Source organism: Dioscorea cayenensis, chromosome 9 (assembly GCF_009730915.1).
Source record: "Dioscorea cayenensis subsp. rotundata cultivar TDr96_F1 chromosome 9, TDr96_F1_v2_PseudoChromosome.rev07_lg8_w22 25.fasta, whole genome shotgun sequence".
In the NCBI taxonomy this organism is placed as follows: Eukaryota; Viridiplantae; Streptophyta; class Magnoliopsida; order Dioscoreales; family Dioscoreaceae; genus Dioscorea; species Dioscorea cayenensis.
In genome coordinates, this window is record NC_052479.1 from 9,962,605 (window position 1) to 9,976,030 (window position 13,426).

Sequence of the window (13,426 nt, forward strand, 5' to 3'; positions counted from 1 at the left end):
ATCCCATATCCTTCGAGATTAAAGAACGACCAAAATGATGAGCAATACAAGAAGTTCTTGGGTCTATTCAAGCAATTGCACATCAAGATTCCTTTTGTGGAGGCGTTGTCCCAAATGCCTCAGTAAGCAAAGTTTTTGAAGGATCTTTTGACCAACAAAAGGAAGTTGGAGGAGAGTGCATCGGTGATCTTAGATACCTCTTGTTCGGCGGTGTTGCAAAAGAATATGCCGAACAAGAAGAAAGACCCTAGAAGCTTTGTTATTCCATGCAACATTGGTAATATGGGTGAAGAGATGGCATTGAAGGATTCGGGGGCTAGTATCAACATCATGTCATACTCGTTTTTTCAAAAGCTAGGCTTGGGAGAGCCTAGGCCCACTCGGATGACACTTCAATTGGCGGACCAAATAGTTAGACATCCGAGGGGCATTATTGAAGACGTACTTTTGAAGGTTGACATGTACATATTTCCTGTGGACTTTGTAGTGTTGGATGTTGACGAGGATGTAGATGTTCCTTTGATACTTGGGAGGCCATTCTTGCACACTTCCAAGGCACTTATCGACATGGACGGTGGGAAGTTAACACTAAGGGTTGGGGATGACAAGTTAACATACTGCCTCACCGAAGCCATGTGACATTCTTTTGACTTTGATGATACTCTTTACTTTCTTGACACTACCGATGAACTAATAGATGAATATGTGCAGGAATGATGAATCTAGACCCATATGAAGGGGTGCTAGACCAAGAAGTTGAAAATGAAGAAGTCTTGATGCTTCATCTTGAAGAAAAGGTACCATCTACCCTGGGGATCATGAAAAAGGTGCTCTGAAACATGAAGCAAGTAAGGAGACTCTACAAGAAATGCCCTAAGGCTAATGGGGATGTACAAGAATGGAGTGAGGGTGACAAACCCTCATGTGGTAACATGCTCGATAACTCCTCCTCTACTCTCAAAAGATTATGTTCATCATGCTTTCAAGTTAAGGGTAAGAGGGAAACCTTCATCCATGAGCCCCTGTTAGGTAAGAAGAGGTACGTCAAAGCTTAGTGACGTTAAACAAGTGCTTCTTGGGAGGCAACTCAAGTCTTTACTATTTTTCTAGTGTTTAGTTTAGAACTTACATGAATAAGAGCTTAAGTGTTGGTGACATGATCTTTTACATGCTATTGTTATGTTTTTCTTGTGGATCATTGGTAATTTCATGTGCTTAATTGTGTTTGGCGAAGTTCTTGGTTGTTTGAGTATGTGTTTGCATAATTCTCTGGTTATTTTTGCATAATATAGGTAGGCTTTGAATAGGTGTAAATATTCAGAAATTTTCTGGAAGGTCTGTGATTTTTACTAAGTCATTCAGAGAAGGCACACGTCCATGTAGAAGTTACACACGGGCGTTTGTTTTCGTTCAGAGCTCATCCCGAGAGGACACATGGGTGTGTCTCTGCCCTCGTGAACGACCTTGTGACGGTCACACGCCCGTGTAGAATTTCCACAAGGGCATGTGTTTCTCTGCAGATGTTCAGAGCTTTATCACGAGAAGACACAGGGTCGTGTGTCTGCCCCTGTGTCTGACTTTGTGTATTACACACAGCGTGGGTAATTTCCACACGCCCGTGTGATTTCCTGCAGAGAAGACCTTGCTATCCTGAGAAGACACAGGGGCGTGTGAGTGCCCCTGTGAGTAACCTTGTGAATATCCTTACGCCCATGTGGAATTTTCACAGTGGTGTGTGGAACACTTAGAAATTTTTTTGGATGGACAGAGAAGCCACAGGGGTGTATGGATGCCCCTCTGAGTTGGGCACACGGGCATGGGAAATTTTCACACGCCCGTGTGGATGCATTCAGAGACAAAGTGTACTATCCTAAGAACACACAGGAGCGTGTGCTTGCCCTAGTGAGGCACCCCTGTGGAATCACACGGGTGTGGATAATTTCCACACGCCCGTGCGGATGTATAGAACACCATGAGGCGCAGGTTTTCTTTAAAATTTCTTCACGTTTATTCATCTTCTCACTCCCAAACATTTGGAGAACATATCTATTCACTCCCCGACCTTGTACCGTCGATTTGGAGAGGTTTTATTTGAGTTTTCTGGTGATTTCAAGGTTTTCAACTTCATTTTGTCAGTAAATCCTTATCTTCTCTTTTCTTCGCCATACTTGTTTTTATTGGATTAAATCTGGTGAATTTGCTTCGTTTCTATGCTAGAATGGTTATTGCATGTTTAGAATGAGTTTTGAGATGAATTTGATGTATTTTTCATGGATCTTAGCACAAGGGCCTTGCGGTTTTCACACCCCTTGGATCCACACGGGCGTGTTGAATTTCCACATGACCGTGTGAATTTCTGCAGTATTAATCTGTGAGTGCTTTTGCTCAATTTTCTTTTTGAATCTTGCAGGTATGGCCCCCAGATCGAAGAAGCAAGGCGACAAGCATCCCTGAGAGCCGTCACCTAAGCCAGAACACATGGAATTCGCGATTCTCGAGCACTAGGCTCGTTTCGCAAGGTTAGCGAAGCTGAAGTTTGGACAGACATATTTTCCCGATATAGATGCTTTGAGAGAGGTTTAGATGGCTGATGATATAGTAGATAAGATTGAGGTGATGCTTGCAGTGGGTAGTTGGAGACAGTTGTTGTCCATACGGGAGCCAGCCATCCGTATCTTGAATTTGGAGGTATTAGCGTCCCTTGAGTTCGACCGGTCGTATTCTCGATTTGACAGTGTTGACACCATATAGTTCCGAGCATTTGGACATCATTACTGTATGAGTGTTACACAGTTCTCGATCCGGTTGGGATTGTATGACGAGGCTTTTACTGACATCGAGAAGTACTAGCGATTACCGACTGATTATCCTAGCAGCTTGACTCCTCAGAGAGTATATAGGGCCTTATGTGGATAGGGTCAGTATGAGCCGGGGGTATCCCAGGCCACATGCCTTTCTTGACCGAGCTATAGATACATCCACGCGGTCTTGAGCAAGTCGATGAGTGGCTGTGGTGACAGTACCGGAGTTCTTAGCCGACAGGAGTTACTTTATTTATACTCCATGGTACAGAGCAAGTCGCTGCATTTGGGACACATTGTAGCAGATTATTTGAGACACCAGGGCCAGACACGAGAATAGGTATATTATTCTCAAGCCTATACATTACCAGACTTGTCATGGGCATGGGTCTATTGGACGCCATTCACGGGGCCGAGAAGGAGATCGTCACCTTCCTTCTAGGCCTGGATATGATGAGACTAATGTGATTAGTGTGCAGATGTAGGCCTGGAGTATATGTATTGGTTACGCCTACCCCAGAGATTGTCGGGGGAGGAGGCGACGTTGTTGAGGGGATCTCAGCTAGCGCAAGAGCCTCAGCCAGAGCATATGGAGACCGAGGCACCACCTGCAGCAGAAGAGCCGCCACCAGTGTGCATGTTCTCCCTATCTCGAGCCTATGATCATTTTGAGAGGCTCGAGAGTGCTGTAGGAGTGCTCCGGACTGAGATTGCCAAGGTTCACGTGATGCAGGCCGTGAACTACACAGAAGTTATGGCGTGTCTCAACATCCTATAATAGCTACTAGAGCGAGACACGCCTCACCACTCATCATGAGAGCCCAAGACACCTCAGGCACCTCCAGCATCACCATCACCATATCGACCAGCACCATTTGATTAGCACCAACAGTAGCAGTGCCGACCCCATATGACACCGACTCTTGATGCACCTTTCTTTTAGTTTCTTATTTTTTGTATTTTGTTTTCGTATTTTATTTTAGACTTGTATCACTCAGAAAGGATCTTACTTTTCTGAGTTTATCTTCTATTTTTGTTTTGAGTTGTATTTCATTGCTTTATCTTTATATACTCGAGTTGTTTTTATTTTTGTTGAGCTTCACTGAAAACCCTTGTGTATACATACAGATGGTCTTGTGAATATGGAATTTTAGAACTAGTCATGGACACAGTCTTCTGGCAGTGTATGCTCCATAACCCATTAGGACTCAACTCTCAATGAATACAACTCCATCAAACGTACCATTCGGAGTTCAAGGGAGTATTGTTTTAATTGCCCACTTCCACATATGCTTTTGATTGATTTATATCTTATTATGCTTGCTTGTGTACATTGAGGGCAATGTACATCTTAGGTGTGGGAGGGAGTTCACATTACACATGTTCATTACATAAGTTTTGACTGAAATACATGCTCAAGTAGCCAATGGCGGTTCACCTTAGTTGCAATGATTGTATTCTTAAGTTTAGGGGAATTTTTAACATTGAATGTTCTCATTGCTCTAGTTTTTATTTGAATTTCTAGGAATTTTTGCCCGATTGATAATGGTTGCACTACTCGCCCTTTAAACCCTTTTGGAAATTGAAGTTTGATGTTTAAGGGACTAGTTAGTTTTGTTTTTTAGTGTTAATTTTGCAAAAAAAAAAAAATTTTGTTTTAGTTATGCATTTGGGGTGGAAAGAGCTACTACCTATGAAGTATGAAGCTACTCTCATAAGTCGGATACTAGTTATGCCCTAATGAGAGAAAGAGCTATCTCATGGGATGAGTGAAAGCTACTACCACGGTAGAAAGAGATTTCACATCAAAAAAGTGTGAAAGCCACCTTAGCGGCCGCTTTGGAAAGGGCTACCTTAGAGGATGTGTAAAGCCACTACCATCTCGTTATTTTCTGTTGTTTGTAGAGAAATAAGTCCCTTATACCTAGAACTTTGAGGAGTATAAGTTGGGTCAACTTGAGTGAGTTTACACACACTTACATGATTTTGGGTTTGTTGTCCTTTTTCATTCGAGTTTTTAGCTAGAACATTGATTTTTCGTATTTGGTGTTCAAATTTCCCTGACTTGTAGAATGCTTCCCTTGCATGCTTTGGTGAAACTTAGGCCAAGCACTTTCAATATTTCCTTCTTCTATCCTTTAATGTTTTATTTTTGCGTGAGGACAAGCAAAAGCTTAAGTGTGGGGGGATTTGATAAGTGCTTGTGTGTTAGTAATACGAAGTATTCTTTTCTTACGATGAGCATTTCTTTTCTCAGATTTTATTGCTAATACATGTGTTTTTTGTGTTCTTTTGTGCACGTAGGGTTGTGGAGCCAAATGTAGAGAAAGGAAGCCAAAGTAAAATGCGATTACACTTTGTTGATGGAATCTTGGAGTGAACAAACGTGAATACACAAGTTGTGCTCGAAAATATGTGAATGTGGGACAACCTCCATGCGCTCGAGCAATTATGTGGTTTGGAGGGGCACAAAGATAGTCACATATGCGTATTCTGACTTGTGCAGTGCTAGCAAGATCTTTATTAATGTTATCGCTTATTAAAGAAGTGACGTGATCTACGGTATAGACATGTGCTCGTTTATGTTGCCTCGATAAAAAGTGTGGATTCGGGACATCACTGTAGCAATTTACTGTAGAAGTTACAGTTTCACAAGCCGCAGAAAATCAGATTCCTGTAGATTCACACAGGCGTGTGAAAATTCCATACGCACGTGTGGATTCTCTATTCCAATCCTATATAAAGTTGTGATTCATCCCAATCTGAAAATTCTTCTTTCCATCTCCATCTTTTCCCCAACTTCTGGAGAGGCCTGCGACTAGGGTTTAGAGGGGCTTTGGTAAGGTTTTTGGAGTGGTTCTACGACCATCAACACTGCGTTCCATTGGAAGAGAGTTATTGGGGGAGATTTCATCGGCACCGATCCTGTGAGGTGTGCCCTAGGCTTGACAAGGTAACCTTTGAAGAGGACGAGTCTACTCCACAAGACCATCGACACGAATACGAAGGGGGTTTTATCCATGGATCACATCTCTTTACTTTTGACTTCATTGTTGATTGTATTGTGCTCCATGGAGAGCTAAACCCTTAGTGGGTGCTTGGACTTGTAAACCCTAGGATGATATTGTTTCTTTGACCTTTTATTATACTTTTCTTAATTGATGTTTTTAATTGAGTTCCACTCTTGAATACTTGTTATATTGATTTCTTCCTTAGATTGACATTAGGGTTGAGAGTCTACATTGGTAGTCCTTGTGAGTGAGTGACACACCATGAGGGTTAGACAAAGCAAGATTGGAGATGGTCAAGAGGGTGAGTCGAGAGGTAGCGGAGCGTCTCCTTTCCCCTTCGTTGTGATTAATCCTACCTACGTTTTTCAAGAGTTTCTTTGCGCTCACAATAGAGTAAAGTGCTAAGAAAAGAACTCTGCTGGGGCTTAGTTGCGCGAGCAACAGAGTGAAGCGTTGAAGTAATCCTTAGTGATGGGGCTTAATTGTGACTAGGTGTCTTTCGCCTGGATCAAAGGGTTAGACCTATATTAGGGAATAGGGTTTATCACTTGGAATCCCCAAAGCTTCTTGTAACTGTTCACAGTGTGAGGTGTTGAGACTGATTGATTTCTCCACCGGGCATAGTGTAGAGTTAGTCACGGTTGACCTTAGGTTTGGGACCCTATTTTTTAGGATTTGCACAAATCATTAAACATCAGTTATGAGACATAATAGTTGGTCTTGCACTTTAAGCAATAATCCTAGGAGGAGCAATGTCCGAGTGCCCCACTTTCTATCAATTGTCTTTCCTCTTATATTATTGCTCCTCTCTTTCTTATTTTTTTAGTTCTTTTCATATTGAATTTTTTTCACACCACTATTGATTCATATTCACTTTAGTTAAATAGCAATCTTTGTGTTTCTGATCACTATTCCCTGTGGATTTAACTGCCCACTCATCGGGGTATTATTACTTGGACAAATCCATGCACTTGCGGGTCACACGCAAGGTGTGTGTCAATAACACAGGGTCCTTATCCAATACAAGCATCCACATATCGGAAATAAACATTATTTCCACAAAGACAATACCAAAGGCATAACAATGCATATAAACTTTCATAAAGTATTTAATCGCGATATGCCAATATGTTCAAAAACATTTTCTGTCCAAATGCCAAGAATAGCTCAATAACACATGAAGCTTTTCAAGTTGATTGAAACATTGCTTTAGACAATAAAACCAACTAAAATTAAATACACTGTAATATCCACAATCCAAATGAACATGGCATTCAAAAATGAAACCCTTTTTCTTTCATAATCATAAATATCAAAAGTATACTTATAAAAGTGAAAGGTTTTACAAATCATTTCTAGAAGCAGATGCCAATAGTGTAAAAAGTCATCAGAACAAACATGGCTTTGTTCTAGTTAAACCTCAAGTTACTTAGGATCATTCTAGTTTTCTCTTTCCGCAGCTCACTAAGTTTTCCTCCATGTACAAGATTAATCCCCAAAGTCTAGTCAACCACAACATCCAAGTCCTTTAATAATCACAAAAATGTGTTCACCTCATCACATATATTTACACATGCCGATATATAGATCAAATCCTACTTTACACATCATCATGTATTTACTTTCACAAGTCTTTACTATTCAACCCGTTTCTTATAGTCAATCATATCTTAGATCCTTATTATGGTGCCATTACCCCAACATCAATATTTACTTCATCTATTATAATCCCATTGTCAAAATACTCAAAAGTTGACTATATCCGCTTAGGAACATTAAATCAAACTATGATTATAAATTCACAAGACACACTTGTCACATATAACTCAAGCTATTAACCATCAACCTTCTAAAGAAATTCCATTTAAAATAATAATCATAATCATTGACATCCACCCAATAGATACCGCAATATGATCAAAATACAATTAAGCACCCTACACTATGCTCACAAGAACAAACCTCATCAACTTTGGTAATCCTATAACATAAGTGTAATTATGTCATCCATGGTTCTCAAATATTACAAATAAAATATTAGCATCAATCTCACTGACTACCCAAAATCATGCATAAGATTCCACAAGTCATTCCAGTTCCAATGTACTAATGTAATTATATACCTTAGTATTCAAAACTCCATCAAGTTTCATGTACCATATTTATCACATCATGCCTCAAAATTTTAGAAATTATACATCACTAGGGAGATTGAATCATCCATTGAACATACATAATCCATTTCACTTGTCACACTTAAGCTCAATGAACTCATTGTAATAATTAACAATTCCCATTCATTCACCAAGCATGTATGTCCTCAAGTTCAATCTCAACTAACACAATGACATCCTTAGTAAGCTTTCTCATGATTTCCAAAGAATAAACCACAAGTCATCCAAATAAACCATAGTCTCTAGTGGTCATCTTCACTTTATTTTAACCCATGAAATAATAATTTAAAATATTATAAAGCCATAGAAATCATTTCAGAAGCAAATAAAATATTTTTTGATACTCAATTAGAATTGTGCACTCAACATAATCCACTCACAGAACACTGGTCGGTGATTTCCTTCTTCTTAGAAGATGTTTTGCCACCTAGACACAAGTAAGGAACCCAAGAAGCAATCGAGACCAAAACTCAGAATCAATATGCATGCATATGCGATGTTACATGTAAGACATATAACACTAGGGTTCTAGGCAAAACGACGTCATTTTGGATCCAAACGAACTCAAACTGAAGAAAACCTAGTTCTAATAAGTCCAATGAATGAAAGGCATCAATTTGAATCAAAGAAATACAAGAAAAGGCCAAAGTGTTTCGGTGCTACAGTACGACTACAGTAATCTAGATTGCTACAATACCCAAGAACTTGCTACAGTAATCAAGAACGCACTACAGTAAAGCCGGCTCTAAAAAATTGGTTTCTTGCCGATTTACAACATAAATCATGAAATTTTTGACAAACATACATACAAACTAATCACGAGATCAAGGGCTTCGATTTAACCCTAAAAACAACCCAATCCACTGGGTATTTCTAGGGGTTCCAAGGTTTTCAAAAACAAAGCAAATAAGAGAAAAAATACAAAAGAAAAACCTTGGATCGAGGCCTTACCGCACTCAAGAGCTTGAGAGAAAGAAGTTTGAGGCCTTGATTCGAAGAAAAGCTCGGCAGAGAAATTTTTTTCCAAAAACGAGAAACTCGGTCGAAATGAAGGAAATGAGAAGAAGAAGAAGAAAAGAAAAATAAAGGATTGGAAACAAGGATCCAAATGACTGAATTTCCCTCAGTTTTTGGCAGGATTTCGCACATAACCCACTATGCAATCAAGTAAAAATGCTACTAATGCAAAACATCCATTTTACCACTAATGCATGTGCAAAAATCAGAAAAGGGCCAAGGTTAAGAATCAGGATAGGGTATCACAGTAGCAATGGAAGTAGCTGCTGGTAGTGGAGCTCATACTACTACTGGTGGTGATGATGGGAGAATCGATGTCGGTGGTAACAGAGGTAGCTATTCTATCTTAGGAGTAGATTTCAGTAGCCTCGACCATGATGTAGCAATATTCCCTAACAGTCTACTAATGGTGGACCATCCTCATAGCCTGGAGCATGCCCATAGTTAGAGGAACTGTCCGCCCATGAAGCACATACACTTTGTGCCCCATAGTCTATCCATCCCATGTACCAGCCAGGTGATGTACGAGTTGGTGGGGAGTACTTTGATGTGGGCATCAAAATAGAATGCACGATGACGTACCTGAGATGAAAGGATATGTGCTTAATGAATAGAATGCCCATCGACTCCCCGCACCTTGATAGAGTCTTGTAGAGCAGGGTGCGAATGTACCTTAGGCCGGTGAGCGAAGCACCGATGCCTTCAAGTGCGTCAAGTGGTATTAGGGATCTCTATTGATCAGACAATAACATATCTATTGAAGGGTCCCCAAGGGGTAGTTACATTTATAGCTTCTTGTATGCCAGAGTCTGGGTGAATTCTTGGTTGTATAGCCCCATGTGGAGGGAGAAGTTGGTATACAACATCTAGATCATCTTCCCTTGGAGATGGAACTGAATCATGTCGCTCCTACTCTAGCTCAGTGTCACTTTCAAGATTAAGAAGGTGGAGAGCACCTTCAATGTCAACTCATGGTACGTTGGCTTATCAATGAAGAATAGTTGCTCCCATGGTTGTCTCGTAAGTGCTTGTAGACATCGTACGCCAGTCCCTATTGACACTAGTGTAGCATAATAGATAGTTCATACTACTTTTAGCGAGGTAGTACGCTGAACTGATTGTGAGGCTGACACCGTTGATAAAGACTGATAAGTGCTTGTGTATTAGTAATACGAAATATATTTTTTTATGATGAGCATTACTTTTCTCAGATTTTATCGCTAATACATGTGTTTTTGTGTTCTTTTGCGCATATAGGGTTATGGAGCCAAATAGAGAAGAAAGAAGCCAAAGTAGATTGTGAATGCATTATGTTGATGGAATCTTGAAGTGAACACATGAGAAGACACAAGTTGTGCCCAAAGACATATGAGTATGTGCCAACCTCCATTATGCTCAATGGAATATGAAAATTGGAGGGGCAGAAAGGCAGTCACACTCATGTGTTCCGACTTGTGCAAGGCTAGCAAGATTCCCATCAAATGTGCTTTATTTGAAGATGCAACGTGATCTACGACATAGATGTGTGCCCGTTTATGTTGCCTCGCTGAAGAGTGTGGATTCGGGAGTATTTTTTGGCAGGGTACTGTAGCAGGTAATGTACCAATCTATTGTAGCGGTTACTGTTCACACACCGCTGAAAACCGAATTTCTACAAATTCACACGTGCGTGTGGAAATTACATACGCCCGTGTGGATGCCCGATTCTAGCCCTATTTAAGTCGCGATTTCAGCACGATTTTAGGATCTTTTCCCCATCTTTTGAGCCTATTTTTCTCCACTTTTGGAGGCGCCTACAACTAAGGTTTGGAGAGGCTTCGGTTAGTCTTTTGGAGAGGTTCACGGCCTTTGACACCGCGTTTCCTTTTGAAGAGAGTTATTGGTGGAGCTTTCGTCGGCACTGATCCGGCGAGGTGTGCCCTAGGCTTGACAAGGGGACCTTTGAAGAAGACGCGGCCAATCCTGAAGACCACCGGCATGAACACCAAGGGGTTTTATACATGGATTGCATCTTTTTACTTTTGACTTCATTATTGATTGTATTTTGCTCCATGGAGAGCTAAACCCTTAGTGGGTGCTTAGACTTGTAAACCCTAGGATGATATTGTTTTTTTGACCTTTTATTATGCTTTCCTTAATTGATGTTTTTAATTGAGTTCCAATCTTGAATGCTTGTTGAGCTGATTTCCCCTTAGAGTGACACTAGGGTTGAGAATCCATGTTGGTAATCTTTATGGATAAGTGACACACTATGAGGGTTAGACAATGCTAGATTGGAGAGGGTTGAGAGGGTGAGTCGAGAGGTAGCGGAACGTCCCCTTTCCCCTTCGGTGTGATTTATCTTACCTCCACTTTCTAAGAGTTCTTTGCGGTCACAATAGAGTGAAGTGCTAAGAGATGAACTCTGCTGGGGCTTAGTTGCGCAAGTAATAGAATGAAGCGTTGAAGTAATCCTTAGTATTTGGGGTTTAATTGTGACTAGGGGTCTTTCGCCTAGACCAAAGGGTTAGATCTATATTAGGTAATAAGGTTTATCACTTGGAATCCCTAGAGTCTAAAGCAACCTAGCACAGTGTGAGGTGTCGAGACTGAGAGATTTCTCCATCGGGGCATAGTGTAGCGTTAGTCATGGTTGACCTTAAGTTTTGGGATCATGTGTTTAAGGATCTCCACAACTCGTTCGACATTATTTAGGAAGTATAATGATTAGTTTTGCACTTGAAACAATAGTCCTAGGGTGAGCAATGTCCGGGTACCCCATTTATCGTCGATTGCCTCTCCAATCTTTTATTTGCGCCTCTTTCTTCTTTTCTTATTTTTATTTGCATTAATTTGTTTTCACATCACCATTGACTCATTGTCATTCTAATTAAATAGAAATCTTTGTGTTTCTAAGCACTATTCCCTGAGGATTCGACTACCCTTTCACCGAGGTCGTATTACTTCGACAAACCCGTGCACTTACTGTTAACATGCAGAAGGGGGGTGTTAAAGACTCTCCTCTAGCCCTCTTGGGTCTATGCGCAATACTCTATGTTCACAATTTCTTGCACAACAAAAACTAAGTTAGACTTGACAAGAAAATAAGAAAAATTAACAAATAATGAAATACAAGGCTGGTTACACAATCGTGTATCTCATGTTGAGCCCATGTACTTCAACTTTTTGCTTGAAAATGGTCTAGACAGAGGATTACACGGGCATGAACACACCCGTGTATATCAAATTGGGGCCGTCAACCTCTAGTTCATGGGTAGGAACTCACTTGTGTAACTCGAGTTGGGTCCGTGTACCCCAATTTTTCTTCAAAAATCATCGAAATCTAGAACTACATGGCTATTAACACACTCGTGTAAAACCTCATGTTCTGGTATTTCTCTTGTCCTAAGTTTGAACATTGCATTTTCTAGGTGAAAACTATTGACCTAAGTTCCAAACCATTCTATTGAGCTTGCATAACAGTTCTACCAAAAGAATGGAACCAAAAACCATAGAAAATATGAGAATAAATTAGAGAAACTATCGGATAAGAGAGAGTAGTAATTTAGGATTTTGAGGATGAAGATGAGCAAGTGTTCCTTGATGAAATGAAGGGCAACCGATAGCAAAATACTCATTAGTAAGAGAGGATCGAGTATGAAGTGGAGAAGAGAGCTCAAGAGCTACGAAATAGGAGATGTGCAAAAGAAGACGGGAGAAGAATTGGAGAAGAAGATTAAAGGAACGACCCTGATTGATCGCCCGCAATTGTATGGGATCGCCAAGTAATACCCTGTGAGTGACACAGGGGTCATAGTATTCCACGGGGCCAAGGAAGTATTATTACTCACCCTTCATCTATTATCTAGCCTACAATTCTTGGTATGAAGAACAAATGAAATAAAATAAAATAAACTAACTAATCTATGGCCGGGTAACTAGCACACAGATGTAAATAAACAAGGGAGTATCAAGCATGAGAAGGTCGTGTTTGGACAAGGAATCCACCTAGGGTTGTCATTAAGTCCCGAACTAAGATGAGTTAAAGATGCATTGATGATAATTGAGACCAAGAGACCTCGTGAGTAGATTAGCCCCAATCTCTCGGTGACTAACCCCTGATCCCATACGAATGTCAATCGGAATCTCTTCCGGATTAACACACCTATGATCGCATTATGTTCTTGGAGTTCTCTAATAGGAGTAAACCTACTATCCTCTCGGCTTAAACCTAGCAATGGAGGGCTACCAACACCCGATCTCTCGGCGTAGGCACAAGCATCCCCTTTCAATCTCTCCTAGATCTAGTACACGTGAGTAGGTCACATCTACGCATACAACTCATAGTAGAATTACGGATCTCTGCATACATGTAATTCTAGACATGAAAAGCATGAAAGATTGAATCTCAAACAACCATCAAAAATCAATGAAGAACAACATT